Source organism: Lynx rufus, unplaced genomic scaffold, assembly GCF_022079265.1.
Source record: "Lynx rufus isolate CCGP_SWC_20201006 ecotype Redwood Valley unplaced genomic scaffold, mLynRuf1.p SCAF_15, whole genome shotgun sequence".
Lineage (NCBI taxonomy): Eukaryota > Metazoa > Chordata > Mammalia > Carnivora > Felidae > Lynx > Lynx rufus.
In genome coordinates this window covers 32,461,189-32,481,230 of record NW_025814829.1, presented here as the reverse complement: position 1 = coordinate 32,481,230, position 20,042 = coordinate 32,461,189, and positions in this window count along the sequence as shown.

Below are 20,042 nucleotides of genomic sequence, written 5' to 3'. Positions count from 1 at the left end.
GTATTCCATGATATGAATATACCATCCTTTGTTTAACCATTTATTCACTGAAGGACATCTGGGCTGTTTTTAGTTTTTTGATTATAATGAATAAAGCTCCTCTGCATATTTGTATATAGCTGTTTGTGTGAACATTAAGTCTTAACTACTCTGGGATAAAGGGCCAAGAGTGCAATTGCTGGGCCATATGACAATTATATGCTTAGTTTTATTAAAAAGACTACCAAACTGTTTTCCAGTGCAACTGGACCATTTTACATTCTCTCCAGCAATATGTGAGTGATCCAGTTTTTCTCCATCCTCACCAGCATTTGATGTCACCACTTTTTTTAGTAAGCATGTAGTGATATTTCATTGTGGCTTTAGTTCATATTTCTCTATTGGCGAATGATATTAACATCTTTCCACGTGCTTATTGGCCATCTGTAGATCTTCAGTGAAATGTCTGTTCATTTTTTTGCCCATTTTATAATTGATTTTTTTCACTGTTGAGTTTTAAGATTTTTATATATGTATATTTTTAGATACTAGTTCTCTGTCAGATATATGCTTTGCAAATATTTTCTCCCAGTTATAGTTTGTTTTTTAATCCTCTTTATAGGGTCTCTCACAGAACAAAAGTCTTACATTTTGATGAGGTCAAATTTATCAATTTTTCCTTGTGGGTCATGCTTTTGGTGTCAAGTAAAAAACTCTTTGCCTAGTTCTAGATCCTAAACATTTTATCCTGTTTTTTTTTTCCTGTAAGTTTTATAGTTTTACATTCTACATGTAAGCCCATGATCCATTTTGAGTCAATGTAAGAGTTATGTATATGCATTTGAGTTAATGAAATATGTCTTAAGGCCAGTCAAATGGTTTCCTCTTCTAAGATGAAAAAGCTCCAGGGCATCAACTTGCCACAAGTGGTTGGCTCGTGTCCTCAGAGGATGGTGCTGTACTGGGGGCTGAGCATTAGCTTCTGTTCCTGGTAGGTTGGTCGTTTGTGGAGGCAGCAGCTAGACTAGCCTTTGTAACTTGGAGTCTGCACAGAGTTAGCCAGTGACAGAAAGTATCTGAGATCAACTAGCTGAGACATTCTATTTGGGTTTAGTGGCAGTTGCTTTCTGGTGGCCATTAATATGTGGCAAAATACTTCATACTTCATGGCTACTTCCATAGATCTATCACATGCCTCTCCCTCAGACCTCCCTGGCTCTTATCTCCTAAGCTTTGTCCTTCCCAGGTCCCTGGTCAATACAGCCAAGCTATTCACCACCATCTGTATATTCTTTACCTTAGACTATTTCTCTTTTCTTACAAGAGAGTTACAGGTGCATGAAAGCTCTATTATGAAGGTTTCTCCTCACCACTGTTTTTCAGGGCTGCCCCTGGATAGGCTGTAATGCAGCACCAGTCCACTTGTGGCTTGTCCCATCTGTGACCCAATCTTAGCTTCTTCCTCTTCTATCAGCTGATTGGAAGAGCCCCACCACATGGTCACAAGTATGAGCTGAGGGAAATGTGGTAGTTGACATGCGAGTCTGGAAGCTACATAGCCTTTCCAACCCTGCCTCAAAGTCAATACAACATCACCACCTTGTTCAATTGGTAGGAAAAGTCACAAACTTTCCCTGATTAAAGGTAAAAAAAAATCAGACTCTACTTCTTGATGTGGGAATAGCAAGTCACACTTTAGAAGAGTATGTGGTATAGGAGATATTGGGTCATCTTTGGAAGGTACAATCTGCCACAACAAGGTCTCTCTACTCAGGCTGGTAAGAACTTGAATAATTCCCAGTCATGAATGAGCCCTAGGAATTTTTCAGCTCATAGTTCCCAGGAATTAGCCTTTCTGCAGCAGTTTTTTTTTCTTTTTGGTCTGGTCTTGTGAAATGTCATCCTGTGCATGCACAGACTGGTGTTCATTCAAAGACTCAACTCCTTATACAGAGCTCTTTCTCCATATAGCTCCTTCCTTTTGGGCATTTATCTACAAATTTTTAGCTGACTCGGCTTCCACAAACTCTAATTTGCCTCCTCAGTTCAGCAAGACCACTGGGCTCTGTTAGGGTTTTCCAAAGCAATTCGTAAAATTGCATTGGTGCTGCAATGGAGGCTGAGGAATCCAAAAGTTTCCTCCACAATTGAGGGTTCATCTCATTTGTTTCCCTTCCTTCACGGATCACAGTCCTGTCTTGACTCTTGTCCAATGTCTAAAAATGGTTGTTTCATATCTTTGAGCCAGTTTTTCAGTTGGTTATGGTGAGAGAGTAAGTCCCATTTTTTCATAGGTGGAAGCAGAGCCCGAATATATTCTGAAGATAAAGTCAACAGCATTTGATTATGAGTTGGATACAGGTTGTGAGAAAAAGAGAGATGTCAAGGATGACTTCAAGTTTTTGGCCTGAAACTAGAAGGGTGGCATTGCTGTTACCTGAGGTTAGATCAGAATAGGGTGTGTGTGTGTGTGTGTGTGTGTGTGTGTGTGTGGTGGAGGGAGGGGTAAAATTAGAAGTTCAGTTAAACATCCAGGTGGGGATGTCAACTTTTCAATTGGATATAGGAGTCAGGCGTTCAGGTTGGAGATCAGGCTAGAAATATACAATTGGGAACTGTCTCTGTATAGATGGCATGAGAAGCCATGAGTCTGAATGAGATCACCCAGGAAGAGAGTGGGTGGAAAATAGAAGTCCAAGGACTGAGTCCTGGGACACTCCAATATTAAATATTTGGGGAGATGAAGAGGAACCCTGGAGTTGTTTGTGCTAACTCTGCCTCTCCCCCATCCCCATGATTCTCTCTTACTCCCACGACTATGCCCCGTCCTGTCTTGCTGATTTTCTGGCTCTGACTTCTGCTGACCTATTTTATCCTGTGGCCCTCCCAGTCCGGGCCTGACAGATCAGTTCCAGGATTGGTATTGGGCCTTAGAAACTGCTCTAGCCAATCCATGTCCTCAGAGTACTCTGGAGTCATTTGAGATCCATCTGGCTCCATCAGGACTGATTCCTGACAAAGTATAGAGTAGGAATAAGGTGAATGCCATGACTTCCACAGTGAGCAGTGGTGTGGCCAAACCCTCTTATCATCTGTGATAGCAAATCCCATATTGAGAGCTCAGAAGAACAGGGAAGTAGCATTCTTATAATCCTTGACAAAGCCAGTTTCTTCTATCAAAGATTCTGTCCTGCACAGTATTACTGTGTGGGAAACTTGGTTGTTGTACTCTGCCTTTGGCCTCAAAACACTAAGTGCATATTTCCCAAATATCTTCAATTTCCCCATAGCAATTTATTATTGACTGGAGAGTGGTAATCAATATTAACATTATTCATCTAGTCACACATAAAAAGGACTAGATAAGGAATTTTATCATAGCACTATCTATAAAAGTAAAATATTAGAAATGACCTACTACACGCCTAACAGTAGATGAAATAAATAAGTTATAGTATGTACAACAATGGTAAGCACTCAGTAAAATAATTTTGCAGATATGGGAAGATGTTTACAATATATATTGCTGATATAAACATTTTAACAAGGTAGTACAGTGTGGTGTTTAAAAGCACTCTCGAATAAACAGACTTAAGAGAACTCCGTACCTTGAACTCTAACAACTAATGGCTAGGTAGAGAAGGATGAGCCTGCAAAAGAGACTTAGCAAGATCAGGGTCAAAGATCAGGTCAAAGATATATGAAAAGTATTGTGTCATAGAAGGCAGGGGAAGATATTTTTTTTAAGAAAGAAGGAATGGTCATTCAACCATTCAATAGAGTCCAATGCTGAAGAGGCAAGATGAGGACTGAAACATGACCATTATATTGACCATGGATATCACTAATGACCATTGCAAGAGCTGTTTTAGCAGATTAGTGAGAGCAAAAGCCAGACTGGAGTGGGTTGAAAGGTAGATGGGAGATGAGAAAGTGGAACTACTGTGAGGAATTAGATTGTGTAAAGAATGAGAGACAGAAGGCCACAGATAGAGGATGTATGTTCAGGGATCCTTTATTTTTTATAAAGTTTATTCATTTATTATTTCTGAGAGAGCACAAGTGGGGGAGGGGAAGAGGGAGAGGGAGGCACAGAATCTGAAGAAGGGCTCCAGGCTCTGAGCTGTCAGCACAGAGCCTGGCACGGAGCTTGAACTCACGAACCGTGAGATCATGACCTGAGCTAAAGTCGGATGCTTAACCAACTGAGTCACCCAGGCACCCCAGGGATTCTTTTTTTATTGAGAGAGATATGAGTTTGTTTGGATTCAGTAAAGAGAGAAAGACTAGATACACAAGAGTAAGACCGGATAAATTACAGATGAGATTCGTGAAAACGTGGGTGAGGATGGGCTATAAAACACAAGTGGTGGAATTGTTCTTGGTTAGTTAGTAGGAAGAAACACTTTTCAATTGTAAAAGGAAGCATGAAGGAAGGGTAAACGTGTGGGTAGCTTTAAACATTTGGCAATACAAAGGAAGGACTCAACAATGAGGATTTGTGTAGAGGGCGTCAGAAGGGTCAGGGGAGTGGGGAAGGTTTGAAACAGTTGTGGATAGTAGGAGTGTGAGCTGACCAGAGACAAGTAGTAAACTTTCAATCACGCTTTGTCCCATTTGGGGGTGGCGATCCTGAATTGTAGTGGAACCCATCTCTCTGGCAGTCAGACTTTCTTCAGTAGTATTTGGTTTCTTGGGTGCAGGCAAGAAGGAAGCAGATAGAAAGGTTCACCTGCTGTTGGGATTTGGCCATACAGGAGATGAAAATTTCTCCCACCTGCTTGTGAGCCTAGGTGGCTGTTGCCCAGCTCTTCTGTGGAAGCATAGCCAGAGAGAAATGGGAAGAAGGTTCCTCTGTCCCCACTAAATGAGTATCCCTAAAGTCCACCTTCCAAACTTCCTGTCCCTGGGAGAGCGGGTCTTTTGTTAGCCTGACAGATTCCCCCATGTAGAGCTCAGCCTTCCATATATGCTCTTTGCTGTTTCTGTAGGCTTGTCAGGAACAATCCCTTTCAGTTTTCAGAAAGGTCTTTTTATAAGTGCTGCTTCTTGATCCATACTGTGCTTGTGAGTGCATGGGAGGGACAGGGCTTGACTCCCTGAGGAAGGTCACTGTTAAGCTCCAGTGAGAGGACAAACAGCCTTCTTTAATACCCTACTCACTCAATACTCTGTTGCTAGTACTGCCTGTCAGAAGCAACGGGGTTTCTCTTTCCTCTGGCCCTTGGCTTCCGTGGAAAGCAAAATAGAATGGAGATACTGATTTTCTTCAGCTCTAAGCTTTTAACCCAAGGAGGAGAAAACATGGAAGCCAAGTTATAATTTGTGCATGTGTGACATTCCTAACCTGGTCGCTGGGCCAGAGTTGGCGCTGGGAAGGGAAGGGCTGGTGGGATGGAAGGAGTGGAAGAATCAGGTTCCAGCTCCTGCACAGGACTCAGCTGTAACTTCTACTGCATAGAGGAGAGAGGCGAAAGGGTACACACAGGGTGAGCCCTTATTGGTTCTGCTGAATTGTAGACAATGTTTCCCAGGCAGACTGGCTTTGGGAACAAGCTGGCCTTGGGAAGACACTCACACTCCCGCCCCTCCCTTCCCCCGACATACATGCTCCAACTAGAAAAAGGCCAATGTGTGTTTCCTATGTGTCTTTGCTCCCTATAGACAGATGAACCTCATTTAAATGATAAGGTACTGGCCAGCTGACAAGGACTCGCATATCACTTGCCATCTCTGGGCCTGTTACTTCATCTACAACCTGACAGTTGAACAGGATGATTTCTAAGGCTTCGTCTGATTGTAAGTCTGGTATAGTCTGGGTATAAATCTGACTGAACTGGAATGATACCAGATTTTAATTGTTTTATGGGAACTGGATCCTGAGGTCTTAACAGACATTGGATGATATACACAGAGTCCCAGCACTGGTTCCAGAGGAGGGGGTCAGAGGAGAGAGAGAATAATTTAGGATGGCTCCACTCTGAAGAAAGTGTTGAACCTCCATGGCTCTGACTGCACTTTTTAGGCCTCAGTTTCCTCAACTACAAACTCAAACTCTAAGCCTAGAAGATCTTTAAGATGTAGTTCTGATTTTCTTGTTGCATGTCTCACTCCTCAGGTAATTTTGAGCCTCAGTGGATAAATACAGTGTATTTATTGAACTATTTGCTTGGCGTTTGTGCAGTGCTATAGTGGAACATGATCCCTATCTCAAGGAGCTCACAATGTATTTTTAAAAATACTAAGCCACACACACAGGAAAGTATAGTATAACATGCAGTATTATCCATGGCCAAATGAATAATACAGACACCACAGGATGGCTCTCTCTGGGCAAGCTGCAGGCTGGAGGAGCCACAGTTACAGCTTGCTTCCCCATGGCCTTCTGCTACTTCAGCTCTCACAAGGGGCTTTGTGGGGGTCAGACTGCTGGGTTCAGTTCTGGTTTTGCCATTTGCAAACTTTGGGGAAGTTATTCAACCTTTGTAAACTGTGAGGTTAGTTTTCTGACCTTTAAGAGGGGGCTGATAAAAGTACCCCCTTGCTATGTTGTTGTAAAGATTACGTGAAATTTCAATAACAGGGTATAGAGAGAATGTACCTCAACATAAGAAAGGCCATATATGACAAGCACATAGCTAATATACTCAACAGTAAAAAGCAGAAAGCTTTTCCATTAAGATTAGGAACAAGACAAGGATGCTCACTCTCAGTACTGTAATTTAACACAGTGTTAGAAGTCCTAGCCAGAGCAATTAGGCAAGAAAAGGAATAAGACACCTGAATCAGTACGAAAGAAGTAAAACTGTCTCTATTTGCAGATGACATGATATTATATATAGACCCCCCCCAAGACTCCACTAAACAACTGTAAGAACTAATAAACAAATTCAATAAAGATCAATATACAAAAATCAGTTATGTTTCTATGCACTAATAATGATCAGAGGGAAATTAAGAAAACCACTCCATTTACAATTACATCAAAAGAATAAAATACCTAAGAATAAATTTAACCAAGGAGGTGAATAATCCATATGCTGTAAACTATAAGTGATGAAAGATATCAAAGAAATAAATAAATGGACAGATATTTCATATTCATGGATTAGAAGAATTAATGTTAAAATGTCTGTACTACCCAAGGCAATCTACAGATTCAATGCAATCCCTATCAAAATTCCAATGGAATTTTTCACAGAAATAGAACAATCCTAGAATTTATATGGAACCACAGAAGACCCCAAAGAGCCAAAGAAATGTTGTGAAAGAAGAACAAAGCAGGAAGCATCACACTTTCTGATTTAAAACTGTATTACAAAGCTATAGTAATCAAAAACACTATGGTACTGGCATAAAAACAGACACATAGATCAATGGGAATAGAATAGAGAGTCCAGAGATAAACCCATGCATATACGGTCAATTACAGTTCAACAAAGGAGCCAAGGATATATAATGGGGAGGACAGTCTCTTCAATAACGAGTGCTAGGAAAACTAGGCAGCCACATGCAAAAGAAATGAAACTAGACTCCTATTTTACACCATATACAAACATCAACTCAAATAGATGAGAGACTTAAACATGAGACCTGAAACCATAAGATTCCTAGAAGAAAGCATAGAGGGTAAATTCTTTGACATTGGTCTGGTAATGATGTTTTTAATTTGACACCAAAAGCAAAGACAACAAAAGCAAAAATAAACAAGTGAGACTACATCAAACTAAGAAGCTTCTGAAGAGCAAAGGAAACCATTAACAAAAGGAAAAGGCAACCTACTGAACAGGAGAAAATATTTGTATATCATATATCTGATAAGGGGTAATATCCAAAATATATAAAGAACTCACACACAACTCAATAGCAAAAACAAAACAAAACACCCCAAACAATTCAATTAAAAAATGAGCGGAGGAACTGAATAGACATTTCCCCAAAGATATACAGATGGCCAATAAATACATGAAAAAGTACTCAGCATCACTAACTATCAGAGAAACACAAATCAAAACCACAATTAAGATAGCACCTCATGCCGGTTACTGTTAGAAAGACTATCATCAAAAAGATAAGACATGGGGCGCCTGGGTGGCGCAGTCGGTTAAGCGTCTGACTTCAGCCAGGTCACGATCTCGCGGTCCGTGAGTTCGAGCCCCGCGTCAGGCTCTGGGCTGATGGCTCAGAGCCTGGAGCCTGTTTCCGATTCTGTGTCTCCCTCTCTCTCTGCCTCTCCACCGTTCATGCTCTGTCTCTCTCTGTCCCAAAAATAAATAAACGTTGAAAAAAAAAAAAAAAGATAAGACATAACAAGTACTGAAGAGGATGTAGGGAAAAGGGAACCCTTGTACACTGTTGGTGGGAATATAAATTGTTGTAGTCAGTATGGAAAACAATATGGAGGCTCCTCAAAAAATTAAAAAATAGAACTCCCATTTGATGCAACAATTCCACTGCTGATTATTTTTCCAAAAGAAAGGAAAACAGGATCTTGAAGCATTATCTGCACTCCGATGCTCATTGTAGCATTATTCACAATAGTCAAGGTATGGAAACAAGTGTCCATCAATAGATGAATGAATAAAGAAGATACACTCAGCCATAAGGAAAAAGGATGTCTTATAGCATGGATGGACCTTGAGGGCTTGAGGGCATTTTGCTAAGGGAAGGCAGATAAAGACAAATACTGCATGTGGAATCTAAAAACTAAAAAAAGAAAAAAAAGAAGTCAAATTTGTAGAAAGAGTAGAAAACAGTTGCCAAAGGTCTGTGTCAGAAAAGTTCCCCTAGTATGATAATCTCTACCTGATGCAGTGATGTCCAAGCCTGTCACAGAGAGACAGATGGCAGTGATGGAGAAGGAGCCCATACCTGTGGCCATCCATGGTTTGGTTCTTAGATTGGCACAAATCCAGAGGCAAGCAGGCAGGGGGTGGGTCAACTGAAAGAGGCAGAGCCCCCATTGGGCTCTAATCCCTGCTGTGCTGCAGAGTTCTTGAGTTTACTGCAAACCACTCAAACCTGTTGGATACCAAGTCCTTTATTTCTTAGGAGTATTTAATATAAGAAAAGAAACTTGAATTCATAAGAAGAAATCCCAAGAAGTGAACAGGGTTTACTTTTTAAGAAAAGGGGGAGGTATAGGGGCGCCTGGGTGGCTCAGTCGGTTGAGTGCCTGACTTCGGCTCAGGTCATGATCTCACGGTTGTGAGTTCGAACTCTGCATCGGGCTCTGTGCTGACAGCTCAGAGCCTGAAGCCTGTTTCGGATTCTGTGTCTCCCTCTCTCTCTGCCCCTCCTCCACTCACGCTTTGTCTCTGAAAAATGAATAAACTTAAAAAAATTTTTTTTAAAGAAAAGGGGGAGGTATAGAGGAAGTCAAGATACTAATGGGGATTCACCTAGAGTCCAGACTTGGGGGCCTTGAATGGATCTAAGGGAGGTTGGAGGGTTTTAGGCAACCAGATTTACAATAAAGGAGCCACAAGTATCTCTAGGGGAGTCTTTGGACATACCTGTTCAGCAGCAACTAACCCAAAGTCTTGTCCCAAGGGATTTCAGGGCCAGTTAGTGCAAGTTGCTAGAGCCCTGTGCTCATGGGATCACAGGTTTGACCTCTGTATATATGTAACTGTCCCCACATTAGACTGAGCCCTAGCCCTAGCTGGCAGTCACACATGTACATCACCAGAGACACACAGGGGACTGGCTGGGAGAGGACAGGTGGATTCTGCCTCCCCCCCCCCCCCACCCCTTTGGAATCTTGCTCAAAGAACACTCTGGCTCAAACTACACACCTTGATACCTCAGGTTTAGAGCAGGGTCATTGTCACTTTATGGTATTTAGAAGACCATGTGAGCAGGGAGAGAAGATTCACTTCTGAGGGTCTTCAAGCTGAGGCACTAGCCTAGTGGGTTGACCAATTGGAATGACTGGCAATTCTCCTTCAGGGAGTAAGTACTCAGAATTCTCTCTCTTTGGGGAAACCGCACAACTCTTCTTTCTTGAGGGCTGCCTGGGCATCTCAGCCAGACCTGCAGGGCTGGTCATCCAGACTCACAGTGAGAGCTGTAGCTGAGTGTCAGGCACACAGAACTGGAGGGCTGGGCCTGTGACGGCAGGTCCCAAAATAAGGTGCCAAGCCCTACTTCTCACTTTCCCCTTGCGCCCTGTGAGATGCTGGCACTGCCTTTGGAGCCATTACTCAGCAGCCTGAATGTACAGAAATAGGCCGAGTGCACTGACCCAGGAGGCCACGGTTCTTTCTTCTGGCAGGGTCCTGTCCTGGCGTGGTGGGCCCAGGCAGAGCTGCATGGGGACATGGCCTGGCCTCTGACTCTCACCTCCTGCCAGGCAGTAATCCTACCACAGGACGGGGCTTTACTTAACTGTTTCTAGGCCTTTGAACGTGTGTCTCCTTTCCCCTGGACGGTACAGCGTGTTAACTGGTGAACACACTTTCTTACCTTCCCCACCTTTTCAACACACACTCTTTCCACCTTCTTGTCCTAAATGAACACCTGCCCTGCTTTGCCCTCTGGCCCTCTCCAGAGAGGGCAGTTTCTCTCCCTCCCCTGGTTTTCAAGGTCAGGAGAACAACCTGGCATTCTCCAAGTTCCCATTGTTTCCCCAGACCATGCTCCCCCATCCCTCTTGGGCACAGCATCCCATCTTACTGGCCACCTTGTCCATCCAACCGTATCCTGATTTCCTGCACTCTTATCCTCCTCAGTGGCTTAATGCCTGCCTCACAGCTTTCTTGGCCACTGCATCCCTGTGAAGTGAGGGGGACCTTTCAGATACCCTGGGTTCACCATCATTTTGAAAAACTACACGACTAAATTCTGCCCAACCTATGAGTCACTGTGATGAACGTGATTTGGAGATGGGTACCAGAATGGCCCCTGTCATCTCAAATTCTCACAGCCCTACTTGGACCACAACCTAAGCGACTTTTTTTCTACCTGTCAGAGTATTTCTTCCTCCACCCTCCCCAGAATCTCCCACTTCCTCCATATCCAGCCTGGACCTACTGGCTGTCCCAGAGTGCTCATGGATCCCTTTCTTTATTCTTCCCTGGGTGCTTCCTTGCTGCTGCCTTCCCATCCTGGCTAATCCCCAGCTCAGCTTTCTTTGCCTCTGCTACCAGATTGCTGAGCTCTGCTGGAAACTGACCAGCTTCCTGTGTACCTGAGCCCTTGACAAACCATCCCATTAAGAGCATGTGTGTCTGATTCTCTTTCCCCACTGCGTGCTCTTCAAGGAATTTTGCCACCCCAGAAGTTATAAAAAGTTAAAACTTAGCACACATCTTGCACTTGTCTAGGCACTTGACACATACTGACTCATTCAACCCGTACCCAATAACAATGAGGACAATACTGTGGGACAATACTTCTCTCACCTGGTGAGCAAATGGGGGCTCAGAAAGATGAAGTAAATTGCAGAAAGTCACAGAATTAGCAAGTAGCAGTCAAGATTAGGCAATCTGGGCGAGACATTATATCATGTCTCATCATAAGATGATCATTAACTCTGCACAAAGTCAGTTGACTTTCATCAGAGCTCCTGCTGCAGTTCAGCAATCTTTTAAGTCAACTTTTGTTCACTCCTAATTGGACATATGTGCATTTCAGCTCTGAGTCTTTATTATTTTTGGTTAATGTAGATCAGAGACCAAAGGCATCGCCGCAGAAGTCCCAGTGAATATCTAGAATCTCAGGGAATTCTATCTTCTCCTGCCTCATTTCTGATTGAATCAGCTCCCATATAGCTTCCCTCTAGACAACATTTACCATAGCCCTGGGTCCTTCTAAGGGCTTAACTGGGCTGCAGTGTCCTGGTCTCCATTCTCTAGGGAGGGAAGACACTGTAATTCTCATAATGGTTATTTCCAGCCATTTCCATGTGAACTGGCTTTGGAGGCTGGGATTTAAATCCCTCCTTTACTACTTGTTATCTTCTATGGGCGAATTATTTAAATTTAGAGGTTTAGTTTCTTTCTCTGTAAAATGGAAATAATAATAATCCACTTAAAGGGTTGTATTTATTAAAGAGCCTAGCGTAGAGCCTGGCACAGATTAGGCACTCAAAGCATTTGTTCCTTTTCCTTCTCTTTTCCACACCCTCCTTTTGCCTAGCTATACGTTTACTCCATTTTTCCCATCAGCCAATCTTTTCCTGATCATGACCTGCCCCCCAGCCTCTATCCTTTCTCACTTTTCTCAGTCAGACTCCTTGGAGAGTAAACTACAATGACCATCTCCCCCTTTCTCCCTGATACTGCCACCTGGCTCCAGTAGTATCCTCTAAATTGCCAAATGCAGTTGACGTTATTTGTTCTTCATCTTGCCTGACTTTATTGAATTTTGTTTCCGGAAACGTTATCCTGACCATCTCTTCCTAAAATGACTCCTCCTTACTCACTTCTGTCACTTCTTTCTTTAATCACCCCCAAATGCTGGCTTTTCTTTATACTGACGGTTCTCCAAGTGTGATTCCCAGACCAGCAGCATCAGCACAGTCTGGGAACTTGTTAGAAATGCGTATTTTTCAGGTCCTCAGATACCTCAGACACCCTGAATCAAAAACTGGTGGGGTACTTGCTCGTTTGAGAGCTACCATGCTACACATTGTCTTTCTGGCTGATCTCTGTGAGCTCCCCTTCTAACTATTCTTTTCACACCAAAAATCCTTTCCACTCCAGACGGCTCTCCAGAGCTCCAACTGTATACATGCAACTACCGATGGGGCATCTCCAATGGCTGTCCATTAGGTGTCCCCAAGGAAAACAATCTTATAATCCTATCACCTCTGTATCTCCCTTCCCCAAATGATACCACCGTTACCCCATTGCCAGTGCCAGGATCCTGGGATTCATGATTCCTCTTTTACCCACTTATGAAAACACTAGTTTGCCATTTCAGGAGTATCTCTCAAATCGGCAATATCCTTGTTATGCACCCCCATTACTTCACTTCAGGCCCACCCTCCTTACCGCTTAGATTACTAGTCTTCCTTCTGACTGGGTGAACTGCCTGACGTCTGGTCCCTTCCAATGGACCCTCCACATTGCTACCAGAATCATCTTTTTAAAAACAAAAAACAAAAAAACAAAAAACAAAAAACGGTTGTGCTTATCCCCTGCTTAGTCATTCAGTGGCTGTCCAGGGCCTTTGACATAAAGTTCAAACTCAGTATGGCGGCACTGTAGGGGTGTCTATGCCCTGAACCCTGCTGGCCTCTGCAGCCTCATCTCCTGCTCGTTTTATATGTTCCCTCTGCTCCAGCTCTAACAGGAAACGGAACTACTCAAGAGTTCCTCAGACAGGCCACTCTTCCTCACACCCTCAGACCACTATTTCCTTTGTGAGGAATGTCCCTCCTTCACTTACCATCTAGAAAATGTTTCTTCTCTAAGGCTCAGCTCGGTCAGCTTTGGTATGAAACTTTCCCTGAATGCACAGGCTGTCTGATGTGCTCCCACAGGCCCCACATCTGTCTTCATCAGAGCCCTCATCACAGCGTGTTCAATGTTCTCTTGTCTGCCCTAAGCACCGGGGAGCAGCTTGAAGATGGGCCTGTATGTCATCTTTGTTTAGTGCAAGGCTTGACACACAGTAGGTATTCAGAAATAGCTGCTTAATAAGGAAGACTGCCATTTTTTTTTAAAGGCATCTACATTTACTGCCTATTTCCTAACCACCCCCATCTTTTCATTCCCAGCCACATCTCATCCTTATTATGCTACTGAAAAAGCTCTTGAGAAGGACAAAGATGTGCTGGCCTTATTCAAGCTCTCATCTTCCTGACTTGTCTGCAGAGTGAATCACCTATTTCTCAAAACAGTCTCTTCCTTGGGCTCCTGAACTGATGCTTTTTGAATTCTTGTTACTTTTTGGTCTTCACTTGTACTGGATCCTTCCTTCTTCGTGCTCCTTGTGACTGCTCTGCATCACAGCAAGTCTAGAGGTAGCTGCTGGTGGTGGTGGGATTCGTACAGTGATGTGCTGGTAACCTGGCTCCCTGGGCGGGGGGGGGGGGGAAGCCCTGATTTGCAGCTTTTGTTTGCTCCATGGTGCAAAGACTCTCACCAGGACCGATTTCCAGCTACCTACATTTTAACGACCAGCTCACAAAATTCCTGAGTATTTAATAATTGGCTCCGATGAGCCTAACGCTGGGTATGTAGAAATGAATTAGACCAATTTGACATTTAGGAGGATACAATCTGTAATTCTGAGACAAATGTGATAAGCACTACTGAGGGCATTAAAACAAGGCACCACGCATGAGGCTGAGTGGAAGGAAGGTTTATTTAGGAAAATCTGTGAATACCTCTTACAGGAAGGAGGGAGGGTTCAAACTGGATCTTAAAAATGGTACATAGAGAAATGGCTAGTAGATCAGGAAGACTAGGGTACAAACAATGTGAGGTGCCAGAACGGATTCTGCCACTATCTAGTTTTGTGACCTTAGTCAAACTGGTTAACTTCCCCAGGCCAGTTTCTTCATTTGAAAGTAAGAATTTGATTTCCATGGCCCATTTCTGCCTTGATTTGACGACGAATCTTGGAAAGAGAAAGAAAATATGAGTGGGGAAGAAGGAAAAAAAAAAAAAGAAATGTACTTAGTGTGAGACTTTTAGAAGGTCAAATGCTGCAGGACCTTCTCTTCTAACTCGTCCTGCTTGCTAGCTTCTGGCTCAGTCCCAATTATGGAAATCCCAACCCCATATCTGAGCAATTGTATGGTTTACTGAAGGATCAGTTCTTTTCTTTTAAACTGAATGAATATAGTGAATGCAAGTCAGTTCATCCTTCTGCTTTGAGGGAACAGAGGATTCTCCTTTTTCCTTACAGAGTATTAAAAAGATCCCACAGACTTCCCTAGTAACTTATTCCATTTGAATAATTGTTATTATCAAATCTATCTAGAATTTCTCTATCCCCACATCTTGCCTAATCTTCTCTATAGAACTATTTAATCTTCATTCCTTTTCAAAAGCCTTTAAAAACATGAATCATAAAACATCCAGAAATTTGTGTATAACATAAATGCAAGACATAATTATAAAGCAAACACCCATGTGACCACCAAGCTGGGGAAGAGAGAACCTTGCCACATCCTAGGAAGTCCCTGTTACTTCCCAAGTATACAACCTTCCAGAGGGATCCACCGTCTTGATTTATTGTGATCATGATCCTTGTTTTGCCTTTTACCACCCATGTATGTACGCTTCCATACTAGTTCAGTATTGCATTTTTTGTTAACACTTTACATGAACAAAATCATATCACATGCATTTGCTTGTTTCTTCTGCTCACCGTTCTAACACTCATTCTTGCTGTATGTAGCTAGTTTATTCTTTTTCATTTCATGGTTACATAGTGTCCTATCATGAGTATCCAAGTTTACCCATTCTACCCTGGCTGGTTATCTGGGTTGTTTCCAGGCTTTGGCCAGTGTAAACAATGCCGCTCTGACCATCTTCGTTTTCGTGCCCTGGGCATGTGCGCTTCCCTAGAGTACAGGGGTGAAATTGCTGGGTCGGAGGGTATGTATATCCTCATCTCCATTCTTCAGTCTCTCCCCTACGTTTGTGAGCAAGCCTTTCTCTACTTTTCTTTTCTGAAGAATTTTGTTCAGAATTCTTCGCTCCTTTTTTCCAACCTTCAATCGTGTTAATCTTAGGTTCCTATTAACACACATTATCGGTACTGATGCTAGCTAGCTTCTAGTGCTGCGCATCACCCTCCTCTGGTAGTTAAGAATGGTTTCCTCTCCAAGAAGTAACATTTTTTCATTTATTACTCAAAGAGAAAATATATTTGGAACATTTTGAGAGTTCTTCTAAGTGTGTGCAAAATAGAAAGCGTGTATTTGATTAATAGAGGGCCAGGGACAAGTTTCTTTCTGTGAGGCATTATAGTATGGGAATTAAGACTGTGGGCTTTGAGTCAGACCAAATCCACAAAGTGCTGGCTATGTGTCCTTGGGCTGATTACTTAACCTCTTTGTACTTTAGTTTCTTTATCTGTCAAAATGTGGATAACAAATTATACCTACCTATAGGGCAACTGTGTGTATTACATGAAACAATCTATATAAATTTGGTCAAAAGAGGTTTATAAACTTGGTCTTTAAGGAGAAAGACAGGCTTTCAAAATGTAGTGAGGTAGTGAGGAGATATTCTATGAGTTTGTCTCCAGTGTTTATACTGAGCCTAAATACTTTTCTCACTCCTTGCTGGAGCAGCTGGCTAGGGTAGGCAAGTGGGATGCCGCCTGTGGCCACAGGACAGGGTGAAGTGAATTGGCCCATCTGGGAATCAAATACACAGCCCTGACTTTAAGCACTATTCAACAGAGTTCAGCGGGCAACATAACATGAAGAAGGAAAAAGTGAATGGGACTAGAAATACTGTCAAAGTAAACAGGAAGGCAAGAGGACACCAGAGGATAGCTCAAATTAACAAGCTGCTCTAAATGGCACCCTCTTGTGAAACTTGTTGTACAAGAGAGTTGGCTGCAACAGAAACCATTCCTAATCGTCAAAAAACCACATTCTAATTTTCCTTATCCTCTAGACTCTCCATATAGGATTCCAGACTTTGTTGCTTGTATCTCTTGGTTTTAGGACCTAGTTTTCCAAAGCCAGAAACTTAATTACAGGTTCAACACTTCAAGGCCAATACCTAATCGCCTCATTAGGGAGCTGAGAAATGTTTAGCATTGCCATCCTCTCCTTACCCCTACCCTGAAGTTATTAACGTTCGCTTCGACTTGTCTGTTAAGTCAACCCTTGTAAAGACAGTGATTTTTGGACTCTGAGTCTCTTACTTCCACATAAAGTTATCTAAATTCAATAAGGCTTTTGAGGAAGCGGCATTTCCAACTCGACATCAACTGGTGGGCCAAACAACAACCCATTACAGAGGCAACAATGCCTTACTGGATTTTAGTTTTAATTATTTCAGTTCCTGTATCATTACTATTTCACCGTTATGCTTAATAAGCCATATTATGCTTCTTATTAAATAATTCTTGGAATATTGTGAGTGCACTGTAGGTTATAGAAAAAAGGTAGAAAAGAAATTGAAAAGGGGAAGAGTGGTTTGGAATGATTATTGAATGATGCGTTATGACAATATTTGCTAACTACAGGTCAACGTAGCAAGGCCAGATAATTTATTTATAGTTTGTTGTTTCAGTAACATATATTGTCTGGTAGTATATTGTTAGGGGAAGGGCTGATTTGTACAATTACGGTACTTTTACACTATGACTTTAAAAGTGAGTAGGCTGGGGCGCCCAGGGTGGCTGACTTTGGCTCAGGTCATGATCTCGCAGTTCATGAGTTCAAGCCCCGCCACTGGGCTCTGCACTGACAGCTCAGAGCCTGCAGCCTGCTTTGGATTCTGCGTCTCCCTCTCTGCTCCTCTCCCTCTTGCGCTCTCTCTCAAAAATAAACATTAAGAAAGATTAAAAGGCTGATAACAGGGAAAAAAAAGTAGCCCTTATCATCTTCATTTGAATTGATAATTTTGGCACCAACCCATGAAGGGGGCTGAGCATGGTGGGATCATCTGTTTGCAGAGGTGCAGATACCAGCTAATAAAAGAATGCCCCATTCTAGAACTACAAGTTCCCATTTGGAAACCAGAGTCTGGAACAGCGGCAGTGGCAGTGGCAGCATAATCTGGTGCTCAGATGCCAAGAGAAACCCCAATGTTGAGTCTGAAACCTTCACGACTGGTATTTTGGCACTGGTGTGACACTGGCAACAGGTATCACTGGCACCAAACAGAAGCCCACGGAAAAATCTCATTAAGTGAGAAAAAAGAATCTAGAGTCTACACATTACTCCTCAGTCAAATGTTTGAATCTTGCATCCAACTAAGACAGCCACACGGCCTGCTTTAAGCTTCATCTCTTATTTGCCTTCCACTGGCCAGGGAACACAACAGCCTAACAAGTGATCAAGAGTCGGCATTAATGGCGAGCCAGCTGTGGCTTCCTCCCTAGGGGTGAACACGTGTTAAACAGTATAGTGAGCTGGGGGCAGTATAGTAAAGGAAATGGGAGGATGGGCTTTGTGTGAGCAAATGCATGGCTTGCTTAGGAGTGCAGGATACAGATTTGCAAATTATACCTCTTTGAACATTGGCTGAGGCCACATATGAAATAACCTCTGTAATTTTCATGTGTACCTGGTGGGAAAGATTCATGAATATCAAACACCTGTGAAACTGGAGGGTTTTGTCCCCCCACCCAGAGGTCTATTTGCTCCTTTTGAAAAGTGTCAGGACTAGAAGACCGAAGCAACACTAACAACAACAAAAAAGCTTCCCAAGTGATTCTTATTTAGTTCCCATACCTTTGAGGACCATGGCTCTAGTGGAACGGGAATGAACAGGAATGATTTAGAGACAAAAAGTTAAACCTTTATGCCCATTTATTAAATAAGGATAGAATCTTGCTCTCTCTACTTTGAGAATAATAGCTAACAGTAATTGTTCAATAAATGTTAGCTATTATGTGCCAGGCACTGTCCCAAGAGCTATACCTATAATAACCACACAATCCCATTTTACAAACGAGAAAAACCGCTTCACAGAGAGGTTAAGGAACTTGCCCAACATCACACAGCTAGGGCTTGGATTCAAAGCTAGGCAGTTTGGCTACAGAGAATATGTTTTTAACCATTATTCGTAACATTGTAAAGAATATAATAGAACCATGCATGAGAAAAGCATTTTACTTTGAAAAGTTAAGGTGCTCCAAGAAGCTGTTGAATGAACTTCCTGGAGGGAACAGTCTATGTGGCTTCCAGACAGCACTTGCTACATTTACAGCTGCTCACAAACAACTTCACTCAAAGGACTTGAAAATCTGATCTTTGCCTGTTTCTCTCAAATGCTGACTTTAGTCTACCAAAGTGCCACAGGTAAAGTGACTCCTTTGACAACCGAAAATAAAGAGAAGAACTCTGCAGACCAGGTGCCTCACACGGGGCTTGGCACCCAGGTGATGAATAAAATGTTGACTGAATTGAAAGCCTTCCAGTCAAAGGCACTTTGAAATGTGCTATTCATAGTCCACAAAATGGCTTGAATACAAATTATTTAGAATGTCAAAACAGGAAGGGGCATGTGGCAAGTTAAGGAAATTAAAGAGAAATGAAGTATAAATGGAATACTAAACCTTTGAAATTCAAAATAAAGAACCTGGTTATATATCCTTGAAATCCTCTTTCTTGGCTTAGCCAGGAAATGGGAGGGGTAAGCTCTGGGGATGGAATAAGCCTATTCTTTAATAATATAATACTTCTTACTTGTGTTCTATATACTTGCTGTAAGCATACTGATCTGAACAAGCTGCTTAATATGCTCAGGTGATTTTTTTTAAAAGGCTGACTTTACCCCACCACATTCCCTAACAACCCTTGCACTTTTTAACAAGCATTTAAACACAGCTCAGAAATAAAAAAGGCTTTTCTGCCACTTTAGACAACAAAATGGGTTCCTTAGAACAATGCTGAGCTTGTATTCCTAGCACTAGATCTAACGAAGCATTAGACTCACATCATGTCCAGCAAAATGTTGTGTTTGGCCTCCCCATAACTTTTATCCAGTATCTAAAGAGCTAATAATGCATAAAGCAGGGTTTTCCATAATTCCCAAGAATTTAATGAGTGATGGTTAGTTCACAATGTGGCATGATCCAAACCTAGGCAGCCAAAGAACCTCCTATGGAGACCTGTTGAGAAGTAGGGAGAGCTGATGAGCAAGAGCTCACTGGACCCATATTCAGCCCTTTAATTGCCATGTGGAGGACAATAACTCAGTTTCCCCAACATGACATTCTCCTCTAATCTCTCTTCTGATGCACAGCTGTAAAATGCTGTGCATGCTACCTAGTTGTGAACTCATTCTATGAGGCTACTCAGCCTTTGCTTTATGAGCAGTGTGAAGGGAAGTCCAGGAAAAATAGATCTGAGAGTAGCAGTTTATCTGCTAGGATAGGCTCTCAAAAAGCACATGCTGAACTGATATATGACC